General features: G+C 41.1%; 1 long non-coding RNA gene and 1 pseudogene across 1 annotated transcript; both read left to right on the top strand.

The window, feature by feature from the left end:
- Nucleotides 1-1,147: 1,147 nt before the first annotated feature.
- Nucleotides 1,148-10,546, top strand: LOC139407970 (protein transport protein Sec16B-like; annotated as a pseudogene).
- A 3,347-nt stretch (nt 10,547-13,893) lies between these two features.
- On the top strand, nt 13,894-15,033 carry LOC139407675 (uncharacterized). Its single transcript, XR_011634115.1, has 3 exons — nt 13,894-13,979; nt 14,185-14,213; nt 14,790-15,033. It is a non-coding gene; the product is annotated as an uncharacterized lncRNA (long non-coding RNA).
- Nucleotides 15,034-15,318: the final 285 nt, after the last annotated feature.

Consider the following 15,318-nt stretch of genomic DNA (forward strand, 5'->3'; position numbering starts at 1 on the left):
ACAACTGCATACAGCCTAGGCCTGCTTATGCAACCATTTGGATCAGTTAGGGGTCTATTGACCGTTTACAAGGTCCAGAAAGGTAGGCTACATTAGCAGGTCACTCATATGGCATGTTTTGTCAGGATGTATCAGCGTTAACAGATAACATGGGAAAATATGGTCTTCTGATACTGAGATGTGCTCTCTCCCAAGCAGTCCTATAATTAATGTGGACTGACACCAATATGCTCACATGCCCAGTTATTCAGGAAAGCTCACCGTGCCCTCTGCCTCACATCCTCTCCCCTCCTAGCATCTATTCCTCACGCACCTAGAACCTAGATCGCTCCATTAGAACGCGCTATTGAAAAGTGATCCCAACAACGGCTATCGTTGTCGTTCTCTACTGTTATTGTGGTTATCGTTGTAGTGTGGACGTTTCTGTTCACTTGAATTTAACAATTTGTATCATTATAGTTATTTGATGTGTGCAGAATAGTGCATAAGGAGTCGAATATCCTATTTGAAAACTATTTACAGGCTTCTTGTCCACAGAGATTTGTATTGAGGAAGCCTATCTTGGAATATCTAAAACATTGCCTAACTGATCATTCATAGAGATGTGTGTCCTTAAAATACACTAGTGATATGGGCCTCCCATCTGTTGGAGTCCTCTAACTTTTTCCTTTCCCAATATGGAGGTTTTATTATACCAGCCCGGCTATATGTAAGGCAGCAGTGCTGTTTCTTTTCTCCACTGCATGATTTTTTCAGTCAACAGTGTTTGAGGCAACGTGGCATGTGCTGACCATCCTGACAATCCTCATAAACTTAAAGAAAAACATGGAAATGGATACAGTTATAGCAAACATAATAAAATGGTGGTCTGATAGTCCAGGATTATGAGGAAAAACATTAAGATCCACAACATTTATTCCTTGAGACAAAACTAGGTCCAGAGTATGACTGTGATAGTGAGTAGGTCCAGAGACATGTTGGACAAAACCCATCGAGTCGATGATGGCTCCGAAAGCCTTTTAGAGTGGGTCTGTGGACTTTCCATGTGAATATTAAAGTCACCAAAAATTAGAATATTATCTGCTATGACTACAAGGTCCGATAGGAATTCAGGGAACTCAATGAGGAACGCTGCATGACCGGAAACATGACCGAATACAAACAGTGTAGCTATTCCCTCCGCAATGCAATCAAACAAGCTAAAGTCGTTCTAGAGAAAATGGAGGCTGGGACAGAGGTAAACATTTAAATATTATGATCAATAAATTATATGAATTTCTTCTGACAAAGATACTGTACAGATCTGTGTTGCTGTTTGCCCACTCTGTTTAATACTTATTTTAGGAACTTGGTTGTATGATGTTCTCCATCTGCACTCATTCTCCTATCTGGCTATCCTATCCTGGCTGGTCTTGTCCTCCAGACCTCCTGTTATGCTCCTGGGACTCTGGCAAGTTTCAATGCCTCAGGCCTGTCCTCCAGTAGCTATGAGCTGAGCCAGTACATCAACGGTGCTGAACAGACTGAACCTGCCCCACAAGCCACCTGGAGCACAGCAGACACAGGTAAGCCTTGAGTTACATGTAATCTCCACCCAAATATTGTAGGTTTGTCTTTTAGAAACAGGGGTCACATAATGGTATATACTTACTTAGCTGTAGGGCTGTATACCACTAAAAACAAAAGAGCACAATGATGTTAACTGGTCATCCTCAAGTCTAATGAACACTCATTACAGCACTTTCAATATCCCCCATGAAGGTGATAATATTAATTATGATAATACTGCATATTCTCTCCTTGGAGCATGCAGCAGTTCCTAAGGCAACTCCCCCTCTGAAATACACTTTACCTCGTGCTCTGGACCAGTGTTGCCAACTAATTTTCAGGGGAAGTTGCTAGAGGCAGGTTGATTTGTTGCTAAAAGTTGCTAAATGACTTTGTGATGTCATTGCGTGAAAACGTACAACTGCGTAATTACGTAGAATACACGATAACGTTACTCAAATTGACTTGCCATCTCTGCAATAAATATGATTTGACATTTGTTCAGGTACAGACTCCCACTCTTTTCTGTACAATTTTGATTGAAACATGCTGATTGATGTTGTAAATTCTGTTCAAGATCAAACATTAGTGACCAACTATATTCATTGGGTTTGGCTCGTCGAACCCGTGCTACTACTGCTGCAGTCAGCCAACAATGATTTGCAATTTGCTGAAATTGCTGCTGGCCTGCTGCCTGCCTGCCTGCTGCTGACGTCACTCACAATGCACTTTTGCAGTCAGGCACGCGTGTTGTGACTGAGTGTGTGACAGAAAAAAAATGTTTTTGTGTTATTTAGAGGGAAATGCGTGCATTTTAGCTTTTCGAATGTTGTTAAAAGTTCCAAATACATTTTTAAAGTAGCTCAATTTGTTGCTAGGTGCTGTTTGACAAAAAAGTTGCAAGGGTAGTCTGAAAAGTTGATAAATCTAGCAACAAAATTGCTAAATTGGCATCACTGCTCTGATGCCAACTGTCCTGCTGGAGCAGGACAGTTGATCCGGGTCAGTCCAGGTCTGGCCATGCAGGGAGACCCAGGGAAGGTGGAACTACACAGTCTGGAGGTACAGTTCTAGGTTAAAAAAAAGCAGGAAAGTATTAGTATGGAGTAGGGTATATCTTCGGGGCAGAATTGTTGTGTTGAATTAGCAGGTTATGAGGAAGGATTCGCAATCATTATAGTGAATACAGTAGGCATCCAGGATGATTCGTTTGGATTGGAGGAGCTGTTGAGCTGTTCTTATCAACATTGAGCCGGCGTGTTAGACGTTTCTGTTGTTGTGTTACTGAGAGGCTGTCTGTTTGTTTTGTCTGCAGATAATTCTGGGGGAAACGGGAGCAGCGGGACATGAGATCATTTCCTGGGCCACTGGCTAGGTATTTTACAGTCTCAAACCCGATATCCTCACTTGCATACTACGTTGTATGTGATTATGTATTGGTCATGCACGCAAGTAGAAAACACTGACCAAATAACTACTCACAAAAAAAAATGGTTTCCCCACAACTCACAATACTGTTCTAGAGACACTAAAAACAGGCACTTAAAACGCATGGCAAACATGACGGTTTACTGTCATAATTGTGTCAGTAGCTAATTTAGGTTTCCATCCAATTGGCGACAGGTTTTCATGCAAATATTCTAAAATCTGCATAAAGTATTTTCCCACTAGTGGTGTGTTTCTAATTGCTGTTATTAATTGCATTGCGTGATGATGTATTGTACGCCAAATGTACTTTTTTCCCCTCTGTTTTAATAAATAATCAAAGTGTTTCCATCGCATTTTCAACTCTACCGATAGTTTTGTCACAAACTGTTGTGTTAAATAGCAAATGTGCCTACTCTAGTCTTTGCATGTGTACTCTAGTCTTTGCATGTGTGCTCTAGCCAACAGCTCGCACAAACGGTGCGGCTAGGCTAGTCGACATGATGAGATTATTATGGAGAAGAGCAAGATTATTTTTATTTACAAAACGGCAGTCAAGCTTCAATCATCATGTCACCAGAATAAGACCCTCGATATCTATTGGAAAGGAGATCACTGTGTACTTTCAACACCTTGTGAAGTTCCCCATCATTTATTTAATCTGTAGCCTAATAAACTGTATGGTTTCCCGAGTCATAGTGGGAAGACCACACACCATATCCTTGTGACTCCAAGTTTACTTCGGTATGATGGTTATTATATGAATATTTCCGCATAAAGGCGTTTCCACCACCATTTCTTTCATAATTAATATTACAGACACAAAAAGATCTCACCATGTCAAAAAAATTGTATACGGTATGACTTTACTTAACTGGATAGAAGCGTGCTTTATGAGTCTTATCTGTGCATTACTTTTAATTTGATTTTCTTCTCCTTTATTAAAGGGAAGACCTGCACAAAGTAGATGCCATGTAATTTGCCCACCAGAGGGCAGAAGCCTGCATGACAAGGGCTCTGCCGGCCTCCTTTGGAATCTACTTGTACTGCTGTTCAGCCAAAATGGAGTAGGTGAACATCTCTTCACGCTCTTATATTAGGTGAAACCCCTTTCTCTTATTGCTCTTGAAATATCACAAATTGGCCAAGATGGTCCAAACTACACGCAACAATCATCTATTGTTATCCCAGTCTGTGGAATTTGGATTATCAGCATTATCTGTGAAGCGCCGTGCCCACCCACAAACTCATTCTAACATTACCCTTTTTTTTTAAAATCTCCTTGGATTCATTCAGCGTATTGTTGGCTCAGACATGGCAGAGCTGCTGATGAGGAACTCTCAGGGACAATATGGTTCAGGAGGCAGTGAAGGTTCAGAGGCCCCTACCCTAATAGGTAGAGGACACCACACCACACGTACCGAGGAAGATGTTTTGTGTCTACTGGACATATAATGTTAAGTAAAACGTTTTTTTTAAAGCCTGTAAATAATTGCTAATGATGTAAAATGTTACATTTTTACATTACCCTCATAGATCTGAGCGAGGGCCCTAGTCCTGAGACAAACGTCTTGGATGGAGCAGACCTACTAACAGGGGCAGCCACTAGTGTCTGTATGGCTGAGTTCACAGAGAAGGATATGCAGGGATACGCCAAGCTTCTCCTGGCTGGACGGAAGAAGGTCAGGGTAAATTCTCTGTCCCTGTCTCAGTTTGTCGGTCTGTGTCTTTCTCTCTCTTTTTTGGTCTCGCTCCTCACTGTTCCCCTCTCTATTTATATCAGAAATATTTAGTAAGATTAATGGTAAAGTCATCTCCTATGTATTCTGAGAGTAATAGATGGTGTATGACACTGATTAAAACCACAAAGACAGCATAGTTGACACATTACTGGCTGACTAATGTTACACCAGGACTATCCTCTTACTCCTCCAACACTAACCCCTGACACTGTGTTCTTCTGCAACCCTTCCACGTCTCCTCCATGTTCTTTCACACCTCCTTCACCCCTGCCCTATGCCTCCATCATAACTCCCCACGCCTCATGTCTCCTCCAGATACTTTAGACTCACAGATCCCCCTCTGCTAGCTCTCCCACATCTCCCTTACACCTCCCCATGCCTCCCCACGTCTCCCCCCACAGTTCCTTCACACCTCCCCCACACCTTCCCATCGTTCCTTCACGCCTTCCCATGCCTCCCTCCACGCCTCATTCACATCTCCTCCACATCACCTTTATGGTTCTTTCGCATGAGGCCCTAGAGTCGACCATGAAGAGTGGACTGTGGGGACAGCCCCTGTTCCTGGCCAGCAAGATGGACAACAGGTTCTATATCACTGTGTGGAACAGGTGAGTGCATGGAGCAGCATTATCTCTGAGACATTTTACAACATAGATATAGAATATTTGTCCGCATAGTAAATTGAATTGACTGTTTGATATTTTGTTTTCAGTGGCACTTTTTAAAGGTCATAAACACCCCCTTATAGGGATATTAAGTCTTTAATTAATTCCTAGAAGATTGATCTTTCTCCGGACTTCCATAAGTAAAATCTATATATACTGTCTTTGTCCCAAATGGCACCTTATTCCCTACATAGTGCACTACGTTGACCAGAGCCCTATGGATCCTGGTCGAAAGTGGCACACCATGTAGGGTGCTATTTGGGACATATACACTGTTTCTATCCTGCAGTATTTTGGTCACTCACTTACAGCTGTTGTCTTCTTCCTATAATCTAAGCAAGGGTATTCCTGTTGTGAACCCTGTGAATTGCTCAGTCAATAATACACAGAGATGGACTAAATCATAATATCCTTGTGAACTGCTTGACATCGTAACCCAACTCTTCATACTGCATAATCAGCAGTGTGTCCATGCCTAGGGAGAGAATGTGTTTTTGGGAACAGTAAGGCCACATGAGTGGGGGAGTTGGATGGAGCTGGGAATTCCCAGCCTGGGAGGGAGCAGGAGGGAGAGGCGAATGGAGACGAGGATGAGGGGGAGGAGTGAGGCTGCGTGTAAGGGATAAGGGGAGGCTGGGGGGATGAGGAGTGAGGCTGGGGAGAGTATATATATATATATATATATATATATATATATCATTTCCCCCCCCTCATTAATCTACACACAATAACCCATAATGACAAAGCAAAAAATGGCTTTTAGAAATTTTAGCAAATGTATTAAAAAATGTATATCAAAATATCACATATACATAAGTATTCAGACCCTTACTCAGTACTTTGTTGAAGCACCTTTGGCAGCGATTACAGCCTCGAGTCTTCTTGGGTATGATGCTAGAAGCTTGCACACCTGTATTTGGGGAGTCTTCTCTGCTGATCCTCTCAACTTCTCTCAGGTTGGATAGGGAGCGTCGCTGCCCAGCTATTTTCAGGTCTCTCCCGAGATGTTCGATCAGGTTCAAGTCCAGGCTCTGGCTGGGCCACTCAAGGACATTCAGAAACTATTCCCGAAGCTACTCTTGCGTTGTTTTGGCTGTGTGCTTAGGGTTGTTGTCCTGTTGGAAGGCACACCTTCGCCCCAGTCTGAGGTCCTGAGCATTCTGGAGCAGGTTTTCATCAAGGATCTCTCTGTACATTCCTCCGTTCATCTTTCCCTTAATCCTGAATAGTATCCCAGTCCCTGCCTCTAAAAAACATCCCCACAGAATGATGCTGCCACCACCATGCTTCACCGTAGGGAGTGACTTCCATCTGGCCACTCTACCATAAAGGCCAATGAGTGCTCAGCATATGTGGGATCTCTTTCAAGACTGTTGGAAAAGCATTCCAGGTGAAGCTGGTTGAGAAAACGCCAAGCTTGTGCAAAGCTGTCATCAAGGCAAAGGGTGGCTACTTTGACGAATCGCAAATATAAAATATATGTTTATTTGTTTAACACTTTTTTTGTTTTTGGTTACTACATGATTCCATATGTGTTATTTCATAGTTATGATGTCTTTACTATTATTATAGCATTTAGAAAATTCTTAAAATAAAGAAAAACCCTTGAATGAGAAGGTGTGTCCAAACTTTTGACTGGTACTGCATATCAAAACCGCAATACAGTTCTTTATTGTTGAATCGTATTGAAAATAAATTCAGCAACTGCTAATAGTGAATATTTCATTATTTATTGCAGCATAACAACTGATATTTTTCATTTTATTTAACTTGCACATTTTAATATTGCAAATCACATTCAGTATTTTCATGGCTTAGTCATCTCTATGGCATCTCTACGGCAGGTTTGCAGACCAGCTAGCTCCCAGCGACCCGCTTCAGACCCTTTTTCAGCTGCTCTCTGGGAGGATCCCTGCTGTTTCCATGGTAAAACAATGCTTTCAACCACAACATTATATAATCATATATTATATATGCCATTTAGCAGACATTTTTTTCCAAAGCAACTTACAGTAATGTATGCATACATTTTTGCATGGGTGGTCTCAGTGAAAATTTAGCCCATGACCTTGGCATTATATTGCAAGTGCTAAGCTCTACCAACAGATATAGGCATACAGGCTTGACTGTCAATCATAATACTTCAGTATACTGTAGATCTATGATTTATGGGTCTGGCCTCCTATGCTGGCAACTACATGTAGGCCTATCATTTTTAGCTCTTCAGAGCTATTGGACATTAAACTGTAAAACATTTCCTGTAAAATGTACAGTAACTTACTGGAAGCAATTGACCTGTACTGTATGTTATTGTAATTAATTTACAGTACAGCTACAGTAATCCATTTTATGGTAATCCATTTTACGTTACAAAAAATTTTACTAATCTAATTTACAGTATATTTCTGGAATTACCCATGCAGGTACTTATTGCCCAGTGTTCTTGGCAAGTTTTCATTTTTACATTTACCAATACAATTTGGTCGTTTAGCGGGTGCTCTTGTCCTTAGCATCTTACAGTCAGTGCATTCAACCAAGGTTGATAAAACAAACACATACAGTTGAAGTCGGAAGTTTACATACACTTAGGTTGAGTCATTAAAACTGAAATGTCCTCTGGTCTGATGAAACAAAAATAGAACTGTTTGGCCATAATGACCATTGTTATGTTTGGAGTAAAAATGGGGAGGCTTGCAAGCCGAAGAATACCATCCCAACTGTGAAGCACGGTGGTGGCAGCATCATGTTGTGGGGGTGCTTTTCTGCAGGAGGGATTGGTGCACTTCACAGAATAGATGGCATTATGAGGAAGGAAAATTTAAGCGGATATATTGAAGCAACATCTCAAGACATCAGCCAGGAAGTTAAAGCTTGGTCGCAAATGGGTCTTCCAAATGGACAATGACTCGAAGCATACTTTCAAATTTGTGACAAAATGGCTTAAGGACAACAAAGTCAAGGTATTGGAGTGACCATCACAAAGCCCTGACTTCAATCCTATAGAAAATGTGTCGGCAGAACTGAAAAAGTGTGTGCGAGCAAGGAGGCCTACAAACCTGACTCAGTTACATCAGCTCTGTCAGGAGGAATGGGCCAAAATACACCCATCTTATTGTGGGAAGGTTGTGGAAGGCTACCCAAAACGTTTGCCCCAAGTTAAACAATTTAAAGGCAATGCTACCAAATACTAATTGAGTTATGTAAACTTCTGACCCACTGGGAATGTGATGAAAGAAATAAAAACTGAAATAAATAATTCTCTCAATTCTCTCACATTTTCTATAGGATGCTCTCTGTCTGACCTAAGACAGGGAATTTTTACTAGGATTAAATGTCAGGAATTGTGAAAAACTGAGTTTAAATTAAATGAATTTGACTAAGGTGTATGTAAACTTCCGACTTCAACTGTATGTGTCGGAATGTATTTTAAACAAATAGTCTATTCTATTGTGTCCTTGCTTCCTTGTGTAATACCTGCTGTTCTTGTCAAATTTACTGTAGTTGACCAGTTGATCAGTGGCTATTGTGTTCATTGTAACGTAGTTGGTCATTACGCTAACAACAGTACATTTATTTTGCACCAAATTGTAGTATAACAATTTTGTAATAAACTAACAGTGTATGTGTGTCCTCAGTGTTGTGGAAGTGACAAATGGGGAGACTGGAAGCCTCACCTGGCCGTCATGCTGTCCGATGAGATGGGAGATCTGTCTCGCACCAGAAGAGCATTCTTACCATGGGAGACACACTAGGTACACACGCATGCGCACTAAGTACATACTCGCGCACACACACTAAGTACATACTCGCGCACATACACACACACACATACACGCACGCCTACACACAATCACGAACACACACACACACATTTCTACTGGATTATAGTGGCTGTGTTTCTATTCTCCTCAGATAACCCTCATGCAAGTCTGTAGGCTCTGGTCAAAAGTAGTACAATATATAGGAAATGGGGTGCGATTAATTTATTAAATCGACTTTTAGAGTGTTTTCTCTCCCCAGCCTCCAGAGGGTTGTTACATGCTGCTCATATCGGCTATCTGACAGCCTGCACTCCTTTTGGCACCTACACAGCCAAGACAGAGTGACTGGTGCTTCTGTGTAACAGCAACAGGTGAGCTCATCTGTAAAGGACACAAATCCTATTTACGCTCCTCTCACATGTCATGTATCTGGTTCGTGATCCCCTCATCCACTCTTAACAAGCAGAGAATGTCCTCTAGGACAGTTTTGTCATGCAATGTCTTGTCATGCTAAATAGATTGGAACTGCTTATTTTGCTATTCTAAGTAGAAGGCTGTCCTGCTTCACAAAGTAGTCTCAGAATAGAGTAGGAGTGCCGATATAATATCTGATTCACCTTTCCGATCACTTGTCAAGTATTTGGTTGATCCCCTCACCCCCTTTAATGTCTTTCTAATGAGAGGGGAATGTCCTGAGGGACTCACTGTAGAACTCCAAAGTAATGTCGTTCAATGTCTTGCTATGTTGGAAGAAAAGGAGCTGCTTATTTTGGAAAAGGAGAACAGGGTGACCACAGACAGGGTGACCCTGAACGTTTCATGTAATGTATTGTCATGGGGAAAATCTATTTGAATTCAATCACCTTTTGACAGTACCCCTTTTGATTTGAACAAAACCTTTCATACATATTTACCTATTATAGGCATGCTCAGAAAGTGGCTTTTTGGACCTGAATGCAAAACATTCAAGAGATAAAGGTTCTCTTTACCTACAGGACCAGTCAAAAGTTTGGACACACCTTCTCATTCAAGGAATATTCTTTATTTGAGCTATTTTCATCAATACTAGTGAAGACATCACAACTATGAAATAACACAAAGAATCACGAGGAACCAAAAAAGTCTTTAGCAAATTCAAATATATTTTATATTTGAGAAGTAGCCACTCTTTGCTTTGATGACAGCTTTAAACACTGTGGCTATCATGTTTACAAATAATGTGGGATAATATGTTACAGAATGTGTATTCCTCCCATACAGTCTCTCATTCAAGGAATTTGCCCAGAATTCTGCCATTCGATGCACTGAGTTATTCGAGTACTGCCAAAGACTTGGAGATAAATTCTTCAGTATCCCCTCCTTCCAGGTAGTTGATATTCATTTTGGTATTTTTGTGAGTGTTTAAGCAAATATAATTTATCCAGTAATGTGTCAGATGTATAACATCTCAACAGGGATTAATAGGATGTTATTCCATTTGTATGATGCTATTAAGCTTCCTCTAGGCCACACTGTAACAAATTGCTGTACATTTACAGCAATTTACATTTACTGTAATTCTATTTTACATTACAGTACTGTAAGGAGCAATGCATTAAGGGGGCTCAATGGCATTCCGCTACATTGCTGTAAAATTACTGTATCAGCTGTTTTGCTGTATATTTATGGTGCATTGTGTGCAAATATTGTGGGCGGCAAGATATCTCTGGCTCATTAACATATTTTGCAATATGCAACCCGTTAGTGAGAGTGCTGTACTAGTTTAACTGAAATGTGGTAGTAGTTCTTTATTAATTTCATGAGTATAGGGGACAGAGCAGAGTGCCATTATATCTTAAACCTTTAATGGTTGTGTGTTTAGCCTTGTCCTTTTGTTCGGTTTTGCTCTGTAGTCACTGCCAGTTTAGAAGCCTTTGTTTAGGCCTCTAGACGTGCAACTGGTATAATTACATATTCACTGTCAGCAATTGCTGTCATTTTATTACAATACAATTTAACAATAAAGTGCTAGTTTGTTGTATATTTACTGCAGTATTCTGTTATATATGGTCCATTGTGGAAAAATGTTGCGGGAGGGGAAAGAATCGCTGGCTCATTAACATATTTGGATGCGTGGCTTGTAAGTGGCCATATTTGTTGTACCCTTTTGTGAGAATGCTCTAACAAATGAACTGATCTGTGGTAGTAGTGCCTGAACAATTTCATGTGTTTAGGGGATAGAGTTGATTGTGTCTGAAACCTTTACTGGTTGATTGCTATTGATTGCTTTTGTTTTGTTGGATGACCATTTGTTTGCCTCATTTGAAGTGATTGCTTATTGTTTGAGTTGTTCATGATTTTGAATTTTAAATTAATGATGGATTAAATTTAAACTTTTTGAACATTTTCAACTGTAATGAATTTTGGATTAGCCAAATAAATGGACCTTTACTGGTTGTGTTTTGCCAAGTCCTTTTGGTCTGATTTGCCCTGTAATCACAGACAGTTTTTAAGCTTTTGTTTAGGCCTCTAGAAATGCAAGTCATGTAAAAACCCAAATATACTGTTTGCTGTAATTATCATGACACAAGGTGAGACCCAGATGCAGACACAGGTAGCAGATGGTTGGAGTCTTACAATATGTATTAATCCAATAGGGTAAGGCAACAGAATGACAGGCAAAAGAATAAAAACCAGTTCAGAGTACAAAAAGTACCGAAGGACAGGCAGAATCAAGGTCAGGGCAGGCAGGGTGATCAGGCAGGCAGGAAAGTAGTCCAGAGTCAGGCAGAGGTCAAAACTGGGAAGACTATGAAAAAGAGAATAGGAGAATGGGAAAAACACGCTGGTTGACTTGACAAACCTTCAAGACGAACGAGAGACAGGAAACACAGGGATAAATACACTGGGGAGAATAAGCGACACCTGGAGGGGATGGAGACAATCACAGGAACGGGTGAAACAGATCAGGGCGTGACAGTAATATACAATAGCCAGCAGCCAACCTGTTTGTACAAATCCCATTTAATTACAGTAAAATACCAATATTACAGTTCAGTAGCATTTACTTTCCTACAGTATAGTAGGAAAATGTTACAGTATTGTTGCTGTGATATTACAGCAACTTATAGGAGACTGGTCACAAGTTACTGTGCACATTACAATAATAAACAAAATACCTTGAATATCTTTTAACTAGTACAACTTTCTCAGTTATGGTTACGAAATGGTTTATTTAGTTTAATGCACTGACTGGACAAGAGCACCTGCTAAATGACCAAAATATAAATGTAAAAATTAACACTTGCAAACTGCTGGGTATTATTCTAATGAGCTCTGCCCTCAAACTATTTGCGTTTTGATAAAATGTGTTCTTATTTGGAGGCAGCTGCCCACAGGACCCTAGCTGGCTACAGCAGCTGCGATGCAGACAGCAGACCACACCACAATGCATCACCATTGTACCCATCATGTTTCTCTGTCACATGTTTTCATGTTCCTCTATTTCTGTTGGATATGATGATTACAGTATAAAACATTTTATTTTTTATTTTTCACCCCCCTTTTCGTGGTATCCAATTGTTAGCAGTTACTGGCATGTCTCATCGCTACAACTCCCGTACGGGCTCGGGAGAGACGAAGGTCGAGAGCTATGCGTCCACCGAAACAACCCAACCAAGCTGCACTGCTTCTTAACACAGCGTGCATCCAACTCGGAAGCCAGCCGCACCAATATGTCGGAGGAAACACTGTACCTGGTGACCTGGTCAGCGTGCACTGCGCCCAGACCGCCACAGGAGTCGCTAGTGTGCGATGAGACAAGGATATCCCTACCGGCCAAACCCTCCCTAACCCGGACGACGTTAGGCCAATTGTGTGTCGCCTCATGGACCTCCCGGTCACTGCCGGCTGTGACAGAGCCTGGGCTCGAACCCAGAGTTTCTGGTGGAACAGCCACAGGTGGCCTTAGACCACTGCGCCACCCGGGAGGCCCATAAAACATATTTATTGAGTACAAACAACCTTGTGTAGAGTAGGGATTTGTTGTTGTTGATTGAATAATGGTCATAAATGGGACTCACTAATGCCTGGATATTAGTATAGATATGGATATTAGCCACTGGTACTGGTGAGTGAAATTATGTCAGTAGGCACTTATGTCAAGGTTGCTGAGGTGGTAAGTATTTACTATAGTCCAGCTGGCAAGACAGGTGTCTGGTTTTAACGTCTCTCTACCTGCACAATGTTTGACCTGACATAGACACTGATAGAATTGTTATTACTACATTATGATCCGTTTTTATCAATCAACTGATAAATGAATAACAATACCATACTCGTTTGAAATTCTTCAATTGGCTCTCATAATCTTAATGATGTGTTTTTTCTCTCCTCCAAAACATTCACTGCACATTAAGATGCTATGGTTAAAACGCATGCATTTGCTTAGATGGGGAGCTGCGGTTGTAGTGAAACATACCTGTCACCAGCAGAGGGCCAATGAGGAAAGCAGAGTATATTCAGGTAAACCTACAGTCCCAGATCATTATTTCAATGAATAATTAATTTATTGGATGCTCAAAGCATTTACATAGTAAGGGGGAACTTACCTCATACACTACCAATGTGAAATGCACCCCCAGTTTCTGCTTTGGTTTCCGTTTAGAATCAGACACCGGTGACCTTTCTGTGAGGGGTGATGCACGTGCAGGCACAGCAGATCAATGTCCCACCTCTGCTTCCAGTCATGGCTTCTTACACTCAGCTTGCAGTGCCCCTTGTGGCGGGAGGTCAGGACTACAGTTACCACAACACAGACACTGCCTATGCTCAGCATCAGCGTTCTTCAGCCACGTTAGGTGAGACAATGGATGAGGGTCCTGGTTTTGATTGAGCAAACATACTCATGATTCACACCTGTTTCTGGTGATTTAATATTAAACATGCTCATTTATGTTCACTCCTTTTTACATAATTTGTGAATCATCTTACATGTTTCTGTCGTTAACTGTGATATGAGAACTTCATGCTTTGATTTCATTTGATTTCATTGTACTCTTCTAGAGGCTGATCATTCTTCTGGCCCAGGCATGGTGAGTCCTTGGGAGTTTTATTGACTACCGAACATACATTACATGCGATACACAAACATACCTCCCATTGGCACATGCAAATTAGCGTTAAATTTAATTTAATCTCTGTGAAGATTTCTAGTTATTTACTGAGCACCTGCTGTTTGTGTTAGTGGTGCTATATTTTATGTGTATACTCATAGTAAAGTTGTTTATTGTCAAGGTGTACAACATTTGCAGCTAAGAGCTGAATTGCATCTAAATAAACAAATAATTAAATAATCAAATCAATCATGTGAAAACATTCATCGTCCCATATGAATGTTGGGAAGATGCCGGTGGCAGGGTATGGTCAACAGTATGATCAGAAGTATGGTTATGGAGGTCAGAAGGCATGGCAGCAGGGAGGGCACCAGGCCACCATCACGCAAGAGAGAAAGGCCACAGAGACAGACAAAATCCAACTAAAACAGGTGGGTAGAGCCTGAAGCCTGTTGTCATGTCACAGCATCAAATAAGAACCAGAGATTTGTTTTAATGATCCTCTCTCTCTGTCTTTCTGTCTGTCCTTCTGTGTGTGTGTGTGTTTCTGATCAGAGCAACAAGTCAGGGTGGTTTAGCAGCTGGTTCAAACCCGAGCCCAAAGAGCAGCAAAGTGAGACGTCTCACTATGCGGACTGAGCTGACCCGGTTCCCACTAATTTAAGGGTCAAGCATACCTACTTTTAACTCTTACCCAGCCATTCGACAGAGGACATAACAGCATGCGCTGCAGCACGGATGTCAAGTCAGTGATCTCAAGTTTAGGTTTTGTAGTGTACCGTCCAACAAATCATGTCGATGGATATAACAACATTTTGTGATATCTTATAAACTTTAATGAAAAGGATTCTTAAAGTGAACCACGAAGGCCACCAGTTTTGGATGTTATAATTAGGATATTCAGAGTATTTGACCTTGTACTTCTCATAAGACCCAGCGGAGGTGTTGACAATCTTTAGTTTGAATGTAGACCCATTGAACCTTTTTAACATATGTCAACAACTAGCTCTAAGTAGGGCATGGTATTTGCTGTTGGTCAACCAACTCTTCCCAATTATTTGTCAATGTTAGTAACACCTTCAGT

This window comes from Oncorhynchus clarkii, chromosome 4 (genome assembly GCF_045791955.1).
Source record: "Oncorhynchus clarkii lewisi isolate Uvic-CL-2024 chromosome 4, UVic_Ocla_1.0, whole genome shotgun sequence".
NCBI classification, from domain to species: Eukaryota; Metazoa; Chordata; class Actinopteri; order Salmoniformes; family Salmonidae; genus Oncorhynchus; species Oncorhynchus clarkii.